Genomic DNA, 18,153 nt, shown 5'->3' with positions numbered 1-18,153 from the left:
TTCTCTTAGCTACAGTAAATACGGGGGTTCTGTTAGCTACAGTAAATACTGGGGTTCTGTTAGCTACAGTAAATACTGGGGTTCTGTTAGCTACAGTAAATACGGGGGTTCTGTTAGCTACAGTAAATACGGGGGTTCTGTTAGCTACAGTAAATACTGGGGTTCTGTTAGCTACAGTAAATATGGGGGTTCTGTTAGCTACAGTAAATACGGGGGTTCTGTTAGCTACAGTAAATACAGGGGTTCTGTTAGCTACAGTAAATACGGGGGTTCTGTTAGCTACAGTAAATATGGGGGTTCTGTTAGCTACAGTAAATACGGGGGTTCTGTTAGCTACAGTAAATACGGGGGTTCTGTTAGCTACAGTAAATATGGGGGTTCTGTTAGCTACAGTAAATATGGGGGTTCAGTTAGCTACAGTAAATACGGGGGTTCTGTTAGCTACAGTAAATACGGGGGTTCTGTTGGCTACAGTAAATACGGGGGTTCTGTTAGCTACAGTAAATACTGGGGTTCTGTTAGCTACAGTAAATACTGGGGTTCTGTTAGCTACAGTAAATACTGGGGTTCTGTTAGCTACAGTAAATACTGGGGTTCTGTTAGCTACAGTAAATACTGGAGTTCTGTTAGCTACAGTAAATACTGGGTTCTGTTAGCTACAGTAAATACTGGGGTTCTGTTAGCTACAGTAAATACGGGGGTTCTGTTAGCTACAGTAAATACGGGGGTTCTGTTAGCTACAGTAAATACTGGGGTTCTGTTAGCTACAGTAAATACGGGGGTTCTGTTAGCTACAGTAAATACGGGGGTTCTGTTAGCTACAGTAAATACTAGGGTTCTGTTAGCTACAGTAAATACTTTGTGTAGCGGATGTGACACGGTCTCATGGTTAGGTAGCCTCGCCTCTGACTTCAAAATCAGGGTCACCCTCAGTATCCTATTGGGCTAACGGTTAAGAGGTTTGTTATTGGGCTAGCGGTTAAGAGGTTTGTTATTGGGCTAGCGGTTAAGAGGTTTGTTATTGGGCTAGCGGTTAAGAGGTTTGTTATTGGGCTAGCGGTTAAGAGGTTTGTTATTGGGCTAGCGGTTAAGAGGTTTGTTATTGGGCTAGCGGTTAAGAGATTTGTTTCTCCAGTGGGAGACCAGGGTTCATATACCTACTGTGAAATGGTGGACACATGAGATCTGACCACAGGCTACAATATGGTGAACAACCAGTATTTAACATGCAGTCTACAATATGGTGGACAGCCAGGCTTTAACATGCAGTATACAGTATCCAGTGTCAGCCTTGATAGTTTATGGTTTCATATACTATTTAAAACCATTGCACCGTGGGGAGCCTGTTGATCGGCTCAAATTGGTCATCAACCCTCTTCCTGCATCAGCCAATCAGGCAGAATGATTAGTGATGATGGCCTTCAGCACTGGCTCTGATTGGCCGACACCACGGGAAGTCTAAAGAAGTCTCCAAGTCTGATATGCACCAATCAGAAGACCCCCTGCTCTGTGACGCCTGGCCCTCTTTACCACCGTTGACCGTAGTGATGGGTAACCCACGTTCAGTACATGGAAGACATTTGATTGATTGAGGAAAGTCTTTGGAGAAAGGAATAAGGGTGAAGGGGAGGAGAGAGACAGGGATAGAAGGGGGGACCGGATATAAGGGGGAGGAGAGAGACAGGGATAGAAGGGGGAGGGGAGGGACTGGATATAAGGGGGAGGAGAGAGACAGGGATAGAAGGGGGAGGGGAGGGACTGGATATAAGGGGGAGGAGAGAGACATGGATAGAAGGGGGAGGAGAGAGACATGGATAGAAGGGGGAGGGAGGACAGGGATAGAAGGGGAAGGGGGAGGAGAGAGATAGAAGGGGAAGGGGGAGGAGAGGGACAGGGAAGCCATACTGAAGTCTAACAAAACATTCTCCCACAATATTGTTGTCATCCATTTCTTTCAGCCAATCATCAGTCATTCGTGTAAGTGCTGTGCTTGTTGAATGCCCTTCTCTATAAGCACGCTGAAAGTCTGTTATCAGTTTGTTTACTGTAAAATAGCATTGATTGGTTGGCTATTAGAGCCAGTAAAAGGGGGCTTTAATATTGTTGGGTAGTGGAATTGTACGCTGGTAGAAGAGAAGCAAGTACAGGGAGCGAATATTTAATTAACAACGGACATGAAACGGGATAGGACAGTGTCTGGACATGAAAACATAACGACATTAATGCACGGGGAACAAACTGAGGAGCAGACAGATATAGAGGGGCAATTAACAAAGTAAAGGAGTCCAGGTGAGTCCAATGAGAGCTGATTCTTAGATTGAATATATGGGAAACAGGAGTGACAGTATGGTCTGCTATAATCCTCAGTGTATTTCCATCCAAGTTGTCAGACCCCGGTGGCTTGTCTTTGGGGGACGAGACAGGAATAGGAGGGCTGTTAACATACCTGGGGGACGAGACAGGAATAGGAGGGCTGTTAACATACCTGGGGGACGAGACAGGAATAGGAGGGCTGTTAACATACCTGGGGGACGAGACAGGAGTAGGAGGGCTGTTAACATACCTGGGGGAAGAGACAGGAATAGGAGGGCTGTTAACATACCTGGGGGAAGAGACAGGAGGGCTGTTAACATACCTGGGGGAAGAGACAGGAGGGCTGTTAACATACCTGGGGGAAGAGACAGGAGGGCTGTTAACATACCTGGGGGACGAGACAGGAATAGGAGGGCTGTTAACATACCTGGGGGACGAGACAGGAATAGGAGGGCTGTTGGCAATAATAATAATTATTTGACCTCTTCCAAACTAACTTTATGGAATTCAAAATTACAATGGTTGTCTTTCATAATTTGATCAGTTATACTTGGATGTGTAGTGTCGTCGTTTGTTGCTGGCATGTCATGCCTAAATTTGCTAATATTGCAAATAAAATAAAAAAAAATAAAAAAGTACTTCACAGAATACGGGATTTTTGCCAGCTCAATGAGTGAGTTTTTAGTTGGATGTAAAAACCCAGTAATGAAACATGTTATCTCTCGTAGAAGGTTTACATGTTTTCAGACTCAACAGCAAAACGTATAGAAAAGCCTACATGAAGTGTTTTAAGGCCGTCACAGGGAGCGGGGAAAGTACTGAGGGACCCTCTGTTGGCTCCAGATCTGAGAGTGGGGGAGCGGGGAAAGTACTGAGGGACCCTCTGTTGGCTCCAGATCTGAGAGTGGGCTGGGGGATCGGGGAAAGTACCGAGGGACCCTCTGTTGGCTCCAGATCTGAGAGTGGGCTGGGGGATCGGGGAAAGTACTGAGGGACCCTCTGTTGGCTCCAGATCTGAAAGTGGGCTGGGGGATCGGGGCAGCCCTGGCCTCCACCCCAGGTCCAGACTAGGGTGACCGTATTACCGCCACACCGGCGGTTATGAGTCAGGAAGGCAGTCAAATTCCATGTGACCGCTTAGTCACGGTAATTAGGCTTCTCCTATTGGCTGATGGTCATCACTAACTGCCTGGTACTCAGCACTCTATTGTCCATCTAATCACTCTGACATCAATGCAAATGTGTTCGAAAATCGAAACAAATGGAACCACCATTTGGTGTCCAATCATTTGAATGTTCCACATGTGGACTCCAATGAAGTCGTAGAATCATCTCAAGGATGCCAAATGGAAACAGGATCCACCTGAGCTCAAATGCGAGTCTCATAGCAAACTTTCTGAATACTATTTATTTTGATTACATTTGCAAAAATGTCCAAAAAACTTTTTTTGCTTTGTCATATTGGAGTATTGTGATTAGATTGATGAGGAAAAAACATAATTTAATCCATTTTAGAATAAGACTGTAACGTAAACAAATGTGGAAAAAGTCAAGGGGTTTGAATACTTTCTGGATACACTGTATATTATCACTTGTGGATCACAGTCACACACTATAGGTAGACTATATTACATGGATTTATTGTGATGGTGTAGGTAGACTATATTACATGGATTTATTGTGATGGTGTAGGTAGACTATATTACATGGATTTATTGTGATGGTGTAGGTAGACTATATTACATGGATTTATTGTGATGGTGTAGGTAGACTATATTACATGGATTTATTGTGATGGTGTAGACTATATTACATGGATTTATTGTGATGGTGTAGGTAGACTATATTACATGGATTTATTGTGATGGTGTAGGTAGACTATATTACATGGATTTATTGTGAAGGTGTAGACTATATTACATGGATTTATTGTGATGGTGGAGACTATATTACATGGATTTATTGTGATGGTGTAGACTATATTACATGGATTTATTGTGATGGTGTAGACTATATTACATGGATTTATTGTGATGGTGTAGACTATATTACATGGATTTATTGTGATGGTGTAGACTATATTACATGGATTTATTGTGATGGTGTAGACTATATTACATGGATTTATTGTGATGGTGTAGACTATATTACATGGATTCATTGTGATGGTGTTGGTAGACTATATTACATGGATTTATTGTGATGGTGTAGACTATATTACATGGATTTATTGTGATGGTGTAGACTATATTACAAGGATTTATTGTGATGGTGTAGACTATATTACATGGATTTATTGTGATGGTGTAGACTATATTACATGGATTTATGGTGATGGTGTAGACTATATTACATGGATTCATTGTGATGGTGTAGACTATATTACATGGATTCATTGTGATGGTGTAGACTATATTACAAGGATTTATTGTGATGGTGTAGACTATATTACATGGATTTATTGTGATGGTGTAGACTATATTACATGGATTTATTGTGAAGGTGTAGGCTATATTACATGGATTTATTGTGATGGTGTAGACTATATTACATGGATTTATTGTGATGGTGTAGACTATATTACATGGATTTATTGTGATGGTGTAGACTATATTACATGGATTTATTGTGATGGTGTAGACTATATTACATGGATTTATTGTGATGGTGTAGACTATATTACATGGATTTATTGTGATGGTGTAGACTATATTACATGGATTTATTATGATGGTGTAGACTATATTACATGGATTTATTGTGATGGTGTAGACTATATTACATGGATTTATTGTGATGGTGTAGACTATATTACATGGATTTATTGTGATGGTGTAGACTATATTACATGGATTTATTGTGATGGTGTAGACTATATTACATGGATTTATTGTGATGGTGTAGACTATATTACATGGATTTATTGTGATGGTGTAGACTATATTACATGGATTTATTGTGATGGTGTAGACTATATTACATGGATTTATTGTGATGGTGTAGACTATATTACATGGATTTATTGTGATGGTGTAGACTATATTACATGGATTTATTGTGATGGTGTAGACTATATTACATGGATTTATTGTGATGGTGTAGACTATATTACATGGATTTATTGTGATGGTGTAGACTATATTACATGGATTTATTGTGATGGTGTAGACTATATTACATGGATTTATTGTGATGGTGTGTAGACTATATTACATGGATTTATTGTGATGGTGTGTAGACTCTATTACATGGATTTATTGTGATGGTGTGTAGACTCTATTACATGGATTTATTGTGATGGTGTAGACTATATTACATGGATTTATTGTGATGGTGTAGACTATATTACATGGATTTATTGTGATGGTGTAGACTATATTACATGGATTTATTGTGATGGTGTAGACTATATTACATGGATTTATTGTGATGGTGTAGACTATATTACATGGATTTATTGTGATGGTGTAGACTATATTACATGGATTTATTGTGATGGTGTAGACTATATTACATGGATTTATTGTGATGGTGTAGGTAGACTATATTACATGGATTTATTGTGATGGTGTAGACTATATTACATGGATTTATTGTGATGGTGTAGACTATATTACATGGATTTGTTGTGATGGTGCAGACTATATTACATGGATTTATTGTGATGGTGTAGGTAGACTATATTACATGGATTTATTGTGATGGTGTAGGTAGACTATATTACATGGATTTATTGTGATGGTGTAGGTAGACTATATTACATGGATTTATTGTGATGGTGTAGACTATTACATGGATTTATTGTGATGGTGTAGACTATATTACATGGATTTATTGTGATGGTGTAGACTATATTACATGGATTTATTGTGATGGTGTAGACTATATTACATGGATTTATTGTGATGGTGTTGGTAGACTATATTACATGGATTTATTGTGATGGTGTAGACTATATTACATGGATTTATTGTGATGGTGTAGACTATATTAGATGGATTTATTGTGATGGGGTAGACTATATTACATGGATTTATTGTGATGGTGTAGACTATATTACATGGATTTATTGTGATGGTGTAGACTATATTACATGGATTTATTGTGATGGTGTAGACTATATTACATGGATTTATTGTGATGGTGTAGACTATATTACATGGATTTATTGTGATGGTGTAGACTATATTACATGGATTTATTGTGATGGTGTAGACTATATTAGATGGATTTATTGTGATGGGGTAGACTATATTACATGGATTTATTGTGATGGGGTAGACTATATTACATGGATTTATTGTGATGGTGTAGACTATATTACATGGATTTATTGTGATGGTGTAGGTAGACTATATTACATGGATTTATTGTGATGGTGTAGACTATATTACATGGGTTTATTGTGATGGTGTAGACTATATTACATGGATTTATTGTGATGGTGTAGACTATATTACAAGGATTTATTGTGATGGTGTAGACTATATTACATGGATTTATTGTGATGGTGTAGACTATATTACATGGATTTATGGTGATGGTGTAGACTATATTACATGGATTCATTGTGATGGTGTAGACTATATTACATGGATTAATTGTGATGGTGTAGACTATATTACAAGGATTTATTGTGATGGTGTAGACTATATTACATGGATTTATTGTGATGGTGTAGACTATATTACATGGATTTATTGTGAAGGTGTAGACTATATTACATGGATTTATTGTGATGATGCAGACTATATTACATGGATTTATTGTGATGGTGTAGGCTATATTACATGGATTTATTGTGATGGTGTAGACTATATTACATGGATTTATTGTGATGGTGTAGACTATATTACATGGATTTATTGTGATGGTGTAGACTATATTACATGGATTTATTGTGATGGTGTAGACTATATTACATGGATTTATTGTGATGGTGTAGGTAGACTATATTACATGGATTTATTGTGATGGTGTAGGTAGACTATATTACATGGATTTATTGTGATGGTGTAGACTATATTACATGGATTTATTGTGATGGTGTAGACTATATTACATGGATTTATTGTGATGGTGTAGGTAGACTATATTACATGGATTTATTGTGATGGTGTAGGTAGACTATATTACATGGATTTATTGTGATGGTGTAGGTAGACTATATTACATGGATTTATTGTGATGGTGTAGGTAGACTATATTACATGGATTTATTGTGATGGTGTAGGTAGACTATATTACATGGATTTATTGTGATGGTGTAGACTATATTACATGGATTTATTGTGATGGTGTAGACTATATTACATGGATTTATTATGATGGTGTAGACTATATTACATGGATTTATTGTGATGGTGTAGACTATATTACATGGATTTATTGTGAAGGTGTAGACTATCTTACATGGATTTATTGTGATGGTGTGTAGACTATATTACATGGATTTATTGTGATGGTGTGTAGACTATATTACATGGATTTATTGTGATGGTGTGTAGACTCTATTACATGGATTTATTGTGATGGTGTAGACTATATTACATGGATTTATTGTGATGGTGTAGACTATATTACATGGATTTATTGTGATGGTGTAGACTATATTACATGGATTTGTTGTGATGGTGCAGACTATATTACATGGATTTATTGTGATGGTGTAGGTAGACTATATTACATGGATTTATTGTGATGGTGTAGGTAGACTATATTACATGGATTTATTGTGATGGTGTAGGTAGACTATATTACATGGATTTATTGTGATGGTGTAGGTAGACTATATTACATGGATTTATTGTGATGGTGTAGACTATATTACATGGATTTATTGTGATGGTGTAGACTATATTACATGGATTTATTGTGATGGTGTAGACTATATTACATGGATTTATTGTGATGGTGTAGACTATATTACATGGATTTATTGTGATGGTGTAGACTATATTACATGGATTTATTGTGATGGTGTAGACTATATTACATGGATTTATTGTGAAGGTGTAGACTATCTTACATGGATTTATTGTGATGGTGTGTAGACTATATTACATGGATTTATTGTGATGGTGTGTAGACTATATTACATGGATTTATTGTGATGGTGTGTAGACTCTATTACATGGATTTATTGTGATGGTGTAGACTATATTACATGGATTTATTGTGATGGTGTAGACTATATTACATGGATTTATTGTGATGGTGTAGACTATATTACATGGCTTTATTGTGATGGTGTAGACTATATTACATGGATTTATTGTGATGGTGTAGACTATATTACATGGATTTATTGTGATGGTGTAGACTATATTACATGGATTTATTGTGATGGTGTAGGTAGACTATATTACATGGATTTATTGTGATGGTGTAGGTAGACTATATTACATGGATTTATTGTGATGGTGTAGACTATATTACATGGATTTATTGTGATGGTGTAGACTATATTACATGGATTTATTGTGATGGTGTAGACTATATTACATGGATTTATTGTGATGGTGTAGACTATATTACATGGATTTATTGTGATGGTGTAGACTATATTACATGGATTTATTGTGATGGTGTAGACTATATTACATGGATTTATTGTGATGGTGTAGGTAGACTATATTACATGGATTTATTGTGATGGTGTAGACTATATTACATGGATTTATTGTGATGGTGTAGACTATATTACATGGATTTGTTGTGATGGTGCAGACTATATTACATGGATTTGTTGTGATGGTGTAGGTAGACTATATTACATGGATTTATTGTGATGGTGTAGGTAGACTATATTACATGGATTTATTGTGATGGTGTAGGTAGACTATATTACATGGATTTATTGTGATGGTGTAGGTAGACTATATTACATGGATTTATTGTGATGGTGTAGGTAGACTATATTACATGGATTTATTGTGATGGTGTAGACTATATTACATGGATTTATTGTGATGGTGTAGACTATATTACATGGATTTATTGTGATGGTGTAGACTATATTACATGGATTTATTGTGATGGTGTAGACTATATTACATGGATTTATTGTGATGGTGTAGACTATATTACATGGATTTATTGTGATGGTGTAGACTATATTACATGGATTTATTGTGAAGGTGTAGACTATCTTACATGGATTTATTGTGATGGTGTGTAGACTATATTACATGGATTTATTGTGATGGTGTGTAGACTATATTACATGGATTTATTGTGATGGTGTGTAGACTATATTACATGGATTTATTGTGATGGTGTAGACTATATTACATGGATTTATTGTGATGGTGTAGACTATATTACATGGATTTATTGTGATGGTGTAGACTATATTACATGGATTTATTGTGACGGTGTAGACTATATTACATGGATTTATTGTGACGGTGTAGACTATATTACATGGATTTATTGTGACGGTGTAGACTATATTACATGGATTTATTGTGATGGTGTAGGTAGACTATCTTACATGGATTTATTGTGATGGTGTAGGTAGACTATGTTACATGGATTTATTGTGATGGTGTAGACTATATTACATGGATTTATTGTGACGGTGTAGACTATATTACATGGATTTATTGTGACGGTGTAGACTATATTACATGGATTTATTGTGATGGTGTAGACTATATTACATGGATTTATTGTGATGGTGTAGACTATATTACATGGATTTATTGTGATGGTGTAGACTATATTACATGGATTTATTGTGATGGTGTAGGTAGACTATATTACATGGATTTATTGTGATGGTGTAGACTATATTACATGGATTTATTGTGATGGTGTAGACTATATTACATGGATTTGTTGTGATGGTGCAGACTATATTACATGGATTTATTGTGATGGTGTAGGTAGACTATATTACATGTATTTATTGTGATGGTGTAGGTAGACTATATTACATGGATTTATTGTGATGGTGTAGGTAGACTATATTACATGGATTTATTGTGATGGTGTAGGTAGACTATATTACATGGATTTATTGTGATGGTGTAGACTATATTACATGGATTTATTGTGATGGTGTAGACTATATTACATGGATTTATTGTGATGGTGTAGACTATATTACATGGATTTATTGTGATGGTGTAGACTATATTACATGGATTTATTGTGATGGTGTAGACTATATTACATGGATTTATTGTGATGGTGTAGACTATATTACATGGATTTATTGTGAAGGTGTAGACTATCTTACATGGATTTATTGTGATGGTGTGTAGACTATATTACATGGATTTATTGTGATGGTGTGTAGACTATATTACATGGATTTATTGTGATGGTGTGTAGACTCTATTACATGGATTTATTGTGATGGTGTAGACTATATTACATGGATTTATTGTGATGGTGTAGACTATATTACATGGATTTATTGTGATGGTGTAGACTATATTACATGGCTTTATTGTGATGGTGTAGACTATATTACATGGATTTATTGTGATGGTGTAGACTATATTACATGGATTTATTGTGATGGTGTAGACTATATTACATGGATTTATTGTGATGGTGTAGGTAGACTATATTACATGGATTTATTGTGATGGTGTAGGTAGACTATATTACATGGATTTATTGTGATGGTGTAGACTATATTACATGGATTTATTGTGACGGTGTAGACTATATTACATGGATTTATTGTGACGGTGTAGACTATATTACATGGATTTATTGTGACGGTGTAGACTATATTACATGGATTTATTGTGACGGTGTAGACTATATTACATGGATTTATTGTGATGGTGTAGACTATATTACATGGATTTATTGTGATGGTGTAGGTAGACTATATTACATGGATTTATTGTGATGGTGTAGACTATATTACATGGATTTATTGTGATGGTGTAGACTATATTACATGGATTTGTTGTGATGGTGCAGACTATATTACATGGATTTATTGTGATGGTGTAGGTAGACTATATTACATGGATTTATTGTGATGGTGTAGGTAGACTATATTACATGGATTTATTGTGATGGTGTAGGTAGACTATATTACATGGATTTATTGTGATGGTGTAGACTATATTACATGGATTTATTGTGATGGTGTACTGTAGACTATATTACATGGATTTATTGTGATGGTGTAGACTATATTACATGGATTTATTGTGATGGTGTAGACTATATTACATGGATTTATTGTGATGGTGTTGGTAGACTATATTACATGGATTTATTGTGATGGTGTGGACTATATTACATGGATTTATTGTGATGGTGTAGACTATATTAGATGGATTTATTGTGATGGGGTAGACTATATTACATGGATTTATTGTGATGGTGTAGACTATATTACATGGATTTATTGTGATGGTGTAGACTATATTACATGGATTTATTGTGATGGTGTAGACTATATTACATGGATTTATTGTGATGGTGTAGACTATATTACATGGATTTATTGTGATGGTGTTGGTAGACTATATTACATGGATTTATTGTGATGGTGTAGACTATATTACATGGATTTATTGTGATGGTGTAGACTATATTACATGGATTTATTGTGATGGTGTAGACTATATTAGATGGATTTATTGTGATGGGGTAGACTATATTACATGGATTTATTGTGATGGGGTAGACTATATTACATGGATTTATTGTGATGGTGTAGACTATATTACATGGATTTATTGTGATGGTGTAGGTAGACTATATTACATGGATTTATTGTGATGGTGTAGACTATATTACATGGGTTTATTGTGATGGTGTAGACTATATTACATGGATTTATTGTGATGGTGTAGACTATATTACATGGATTTATTGTGATGGTGTAGACTATATTACAAGGATTTATTGTGATGGTGTAGACTATATTACATGGATTTATTGTGATGGTGTAGACTATATTACATGGATTTATTGTGAAGGTGTAGACTATCTTACATGGATTTATTGTGATGGTGTGTAGACTATATTACATGGATTTATTGTGATGGTGTGTAGACTATATTACATGGATTTATTGTGATGGTGTGTAGACTCTATTACATGGATTTATTGTGATGGTGTAGACTATATTACATGGATTTATTGTGATGGTGTAGACTATATTACATGGATTTATTGTGATGGTGTAGACTATATTACATGGCTTTATTGTGATGGTGTAGACTATATTACATGGATTTATTGTGATGGTGTAGACTATATTACATGGATTTATTGTGATGGTGTAGACTATATTACATGGATTTATTGTGATGGTGTAGGTAGACTATATTACATGGATTTATTGTGATGGTGTAGACTATATTACATGGATTTATTGTGATGGTGTAGACTATATTACATGGATTTATTGTGATGGTGTAGACTATATTACATGGATTTATTGTGATGGTGTAGACTATATTACATGGATTTATTGTGATGGTGTAGACTATATTACATGGATTTATTGTGATGGTGTAGACTATATTACATGGATTTATTGTGATGGTGTAGGTAGACTATATTACATGGATTTATTGTGATGGTGTAGACTATATTACATGGATTTATTGTGATGGTGTAGACTATATTACATGGATTTGTTGTGATGGTGCAGACTATATTACATGGATTTATTGTGATGGTGTAGGTAGACTATATTACATGGATTTATTGTGATGGTGTAGGTAGACTATATTACATGGATTTATTGTGATGGTGTAGGTAGACTATATTACATGGATTTATTGTGATGGTGTAGACTATATTACATGGATTTATTGTGATGGTGTAGACTATATTACATGGATTTATTGTGATGGTGTAGACTATATTACATGGATTTATTGTGATGGTGTAGACTATATTACATGGATTTATTGTGATGGTGTAGACTATATTACATGGATTTATTGTGATGGTGTAGACTATATTACATGGATTTATTGTGATGGTGTAGACTATATTACATGGATTTATTGTGATGGTGTAGACTATATTAGATGGATTTATTGTGATGGGGTAGACTATATTACATGGATTTATTGTGATGGTGTAGACTATATTACATGGATTTATTGTGATGGTGTAGACTATATTACATGGATTTATTGTGATGGTGTAGACTATATTACATGGATTTATTGTGATGGTGTAGACTATATTACATGGATTTATTGTGATGGTGTAGACTATATTACATGGATTTATTGTGATGGTGTTGGTAGACTATATTACATGGATTTATTGTGATGGTGTAGACTATATTACATGGATTTATTGTGATGGTGTAGACTATATTAGATGGATTTATTGTGATGGGGTAGACTATATTACATGGATTTATTGTGATGGGGTAGACTATATTACATGGATTTATTGTGATGGTGTAGACTATATTACATGGATTTATTGTGATGGTGTAGGTAGACTATATTACATGGATTTATTGTGATGGTGTAGACTATATTACATGGGTTTATTGTGATGGTGTAGACTATATTACATGGATTTATTGTGATGGTGTAGACTATATTACATGGATTTATTGTGATGGTGTAGACTATATTACATGGATTTATTGTGATGGTGTAGACTATATTACATGGGTTTATTGTGATGGTGTAGACTATATTACATGGGTTTATTGTGATGGTGTAGACTATATTACATGGATTTATTGTGATGGTGTAGACTATATTACATGGATTTATTGTGATGGTGTAGACTATATTACATGGATTTATTGTGATGGTGTAGACTATATTACATGGATTTATGGTGATGGTGTAGACTATATTACATGGATTCATTGTGATGGTGTAGACTATATTACATGGATTCATTGTGATGGTGTAGACTATATTACAAGGATTTATTGTGATGGTGTAGACTATATTACATGGATTTATTGTGATGGTGTAGACTATATTAGATGGATTTATTGTGATGGGGTAGACTATATTACATGGATTTATTGTGATGGTGTAGACTATATTACATGGATTTATTGTGATGGTGTAGACTATATTACATGGATTTATTGTGATGGTGTAGACTATATTACATGGATTTATTGTGATGGTGTAGACTATATTACATGGATTTATTGTGATGGTGTAGACTATATTACATGGATTTATTGTGATGGTGTAGACTATATTACATGGATTTATTGTGATGGTGTAGACTATATTACATGGATTTATTGTGAAGGTGTAGACTATATTACATGGATTTATTGTGATGGTGTAGACTATATTACATGGATTTATTGTGATGGTGTAGACTATATTACATGGATTTATTGTGATGGTGTAGACTATATTACATGGATTTATTGTGATGGTGTAGACTATATTACATGGATTTATTGTGATGGTGTAGACTATATTACATGGATTTATTGTGATGGTGTAGACTATATTACATGGATTTATTGTGATGGTGTAGACTATATTACATGGATTTATTGTGATGGTGTAGACTATATTACATGGATTTATTGTGATGGTGTAGACTATATTACATGGATTTATTGTGATGGTGTAGACTATATTACATGGATTTATTGTGATGGTGTAGACTATATTACATGGATTTATTGTGATGGTGTAGACTATATTACATGGATTTATTGTGATGGTGTAGACTATATTACATGGATTTATTGTGAAGGTGTAGACTATATTACATGGATTTATTGTGATGGTGTAGACTATATTACATGGATTTATTGTGATGGTGTAGACTATATTACATGGATTTATTGTGATGGTGTAGACTATATTACATGGATTTATTGTGATGGTGTAGACTATATTACATGGATTTATTGTGATGGTGTAGACTATATTACATGGATTTATTGTGATGGTGTAGACTATATTACATGGATTTATTGTGATGGTGTAGACTATATTACATGGATTTATTGTGATGGTGTAGACTATATTACATGGATTTATTGTGATGGTGTAGACTATATTACATGGATTTATTGTGATGGTGGAGACTATATTACATGGATTTATTGTGATGGTGTAGACTATATTACATGGATTTATTGTGATGGTGTAGACTATATTACATGGATTTATTGTGATGGTGTAGACTATATCACATGGATTTATTGTGATGGTGTAGACTATATTACATGGATTTATTGTGAAGGTGTAGACTATATTACATGGATTTATTGTGATGGTGTAGACTATATTACATGGATTTATTGTGAAGGTGTAGACTATATTACATGGATTTATTGTGATGGTGTAGACTATATTACATGGATTTATTGTGATGGTGTAGACTATATTACATGGATTTATTGTGATGGTGTAGGTAGACTATATTACATGGATTTATTGTGATGGTGTAGACTATATTACATGGATTTATTGTGATGGTGTAGACTATATTACATGGATTTATTGTGATGGTGTAGACTATATCACATGGATTTATTGTGATGGTGTAGACTATATTACATGGATTTATTGTGAAGGTGTAGACTATATTACATGGATTTATTGTGATGGTGTAGACTATATTACATGGATTTATTGTGAAGGTGTAGACTATATTACATGGATTTATTGTGATGGTGTAGACTATATTACATGGATTTATTGTGATGGTGTAGACTATATTACATGGATTTATTGTGATGGTGTAGGTAGACTATATTACATGGATTTATTGTGATGGTGTAGACTATATTACATGGATTTATTGTGATGGTGTAGACTATATTACATAGATTTATTGTGATGGTGTAGACTATATTACATGGATTTATTGTGATGGTGTAGACTATATTACATGGATTTATTGTGATGGTGTAGGTAGACTATATTACATGGATTTATTGTGATGGTGTAGGTAGACTGTATTACATGGATTTATTGTGATGGTGTAGACTATATTACATGGATTTATTGTGAGGGTGCAGACTATATTACATGGATTTATTGTGAAGGTGTAGACTATATTACATGGATTTATTGTGATGGTGTAGACTATATTACATGGATTTATTGTGATGGTGTAGACTATATTACATGGATTTATTGTGGAGGTGTAGACTATATTACATGGATTTATTGTGAAGGTGTAGACTATATTACATGGATTTATTGTGATGGTGTAGACTATATTACATGGATTTATTGTGATGGTGTAGACTATATTACATGGATTTATTGTGGAGGTGTAGACTATATTACATGGATTTATTGTGAAGGTGTAGACTATATTACATGGATTTATTGTGATGGTGTAGACTATATTACATGGATTTATTGTGATGGTGTAGACTATATCACATGGATTTATTGTGATGGTGTAGACTATATTACATGGATTTATTGTGATGGTGGAGACTATATTACATGGATTTATTGTGATGGTGTAGACTATATTACATGGATTTATTGTGATGGTGTAGACTATATTACATGGATTTATTGTGATGGTGTAGACTATATTACATGGATTTATTGTGATGGTGTAGACTATATTACATGGATTTATTGTGATGGTGTAGACTATATTACATGGATTTATTGTGATGGTGTAGACTATATTAAATGGATTTATTGTGAAGGTGTAGACTATATTACATGGATTTATTGTGAAGGTGTAGACTATATTACATGGATTTATTGTGATGGTGTAGACTATATTACATGGATTTATTGTGATGGTGTAGACTATATTACATGGATTTATTGTGATGGTGTAGACTATATTACATGGATTTATTGTGATGGTGTAGACTATATTACATGGATTTATTGTGATGGTGTAGACTATATTACATGGATTTATTGTGATGGTGTAGACTATATTACATGGATTTATTGTGATGGTGGAGACTATATTACATGGATTTATTGTGATGGTGTAGACTATATTACATGGATTTATTGTGATGGTGTAGACTATATTACATGGATTTATTGTGATGGTGTAGACTATATTACATGGATTTATTGTGATGGTGGAGACTATATTACATGGATTTATTGTGATGGTGTAGACTATATTACATGGATTTATTGTGATGGTGTAGACTATATTACATGGATTTATTGTGATGGTGTAGACTATATTACATGGATTTATTGTGATGGTGTAGACTATATTACATGGATTTATTGTGAAGGTGTAGACTATATTACATGGATTTATTGTGATGGTGTAGACTATATTACATGGATTTATTGTGAAGGTGTAGACTATATTACATGGATTTATTGTGATGGTGTAGACTATATTACATGGATTTATTGTGATGGTGTAGACTATATTACATGGATTTATTGTGATGGTGTAGGTAGACTATATTACATGGATTTATTGTGATGGTGTAGGTAGACTATATTACATGGATTTATTGTGATGGTGTAGACTATATTACATGGATTTATTGTGATGGTGTAGACTATATTACATGGATTTATTGTGATGGTGTAGACTATATTACATGGATTTATTGTGATGGTGTAGGTAGACTATATTACATGGATTTATTGTGATGGTGTAGGTAGACTATATTACATGGATTTATTGTGATGGTGTAGACTATATTACATGGATTTATTGTGAGGGTGCAGACTATATTACATGGATTTATTGTGAAGGTGTAGACTATATTACATGGATTTATTGTGATGGTGTAGACTATATTACATGGATTTATTGTGATGGTGTAGGTAGACTATATTACATGGATTTATTGTGATGGTGTAGGTAGACTGTATTACATGGATTTATTGTGATGGTGTAGACTATATTACATGGATTTATTGTGAG

At 34.3% G+C, this 18,153-nt stretch overlaps 1 protein-coding gene and 1 long non-coding RNA gene across 6 annotated transcripts in view; both read left to right on the top strand.

Moving 5' to 3' along the window:
• LOC118380983 (reticulon-4 receptor-like 1) overlaps window positions 1–18,153 on the top strand; it is a 277,946-nt gene that overhangs the window by 149,079 nt on the left and 110,714 nt on the right. The window lies entirely within an intron of this gene.
• LOC127932994 (uncharacterized) lies at window positions 3,956–13,915 on the top strand. 4 transcript variants are annotated; one of them, XR_008146728.1, is made up of 4 exons: window positions 3,956–4,149; window positions 6,595–6,726; window positions 7,259–7,398; window positions 13,728–13,915. It is a non-coding gene; the product is annotated as an uncharacterized LOC127932994 (long non-coding RNA). The 4 variants fall into 4 exon arrangements; XR_008146725.1 differs by having other exon boundaries at window positions 7,259–7,579; window positions 13,761–13,915; XR_008146726.1 differs by lacking the exon at window positions 13,728–13,915 and adding an exon at window positions 12,044–12,135 and having other exon boundaries at window positions 7,259–7,579.

This window comes from Oncorhynchus keta, chromosome 11, assembly GCF_023373465.1.
Source record: "Oncorhynchus keta strain PuntledgeMale-10-30-2019 chromosome 11, Oket_V2, whole genome shotgun sequence".
In the NCBI taxonomy this organism is placed as follows: domain Eukaryota; kingdom Metazoa; phylum Chordata; class Actinopteri; order Salmoniformes; family Salmonidae; genus Oncorhynchus; species Oncorhynchus keta.
This window is presented reverse-complemented; position numbering and strand designations above follow the sequence as displayed.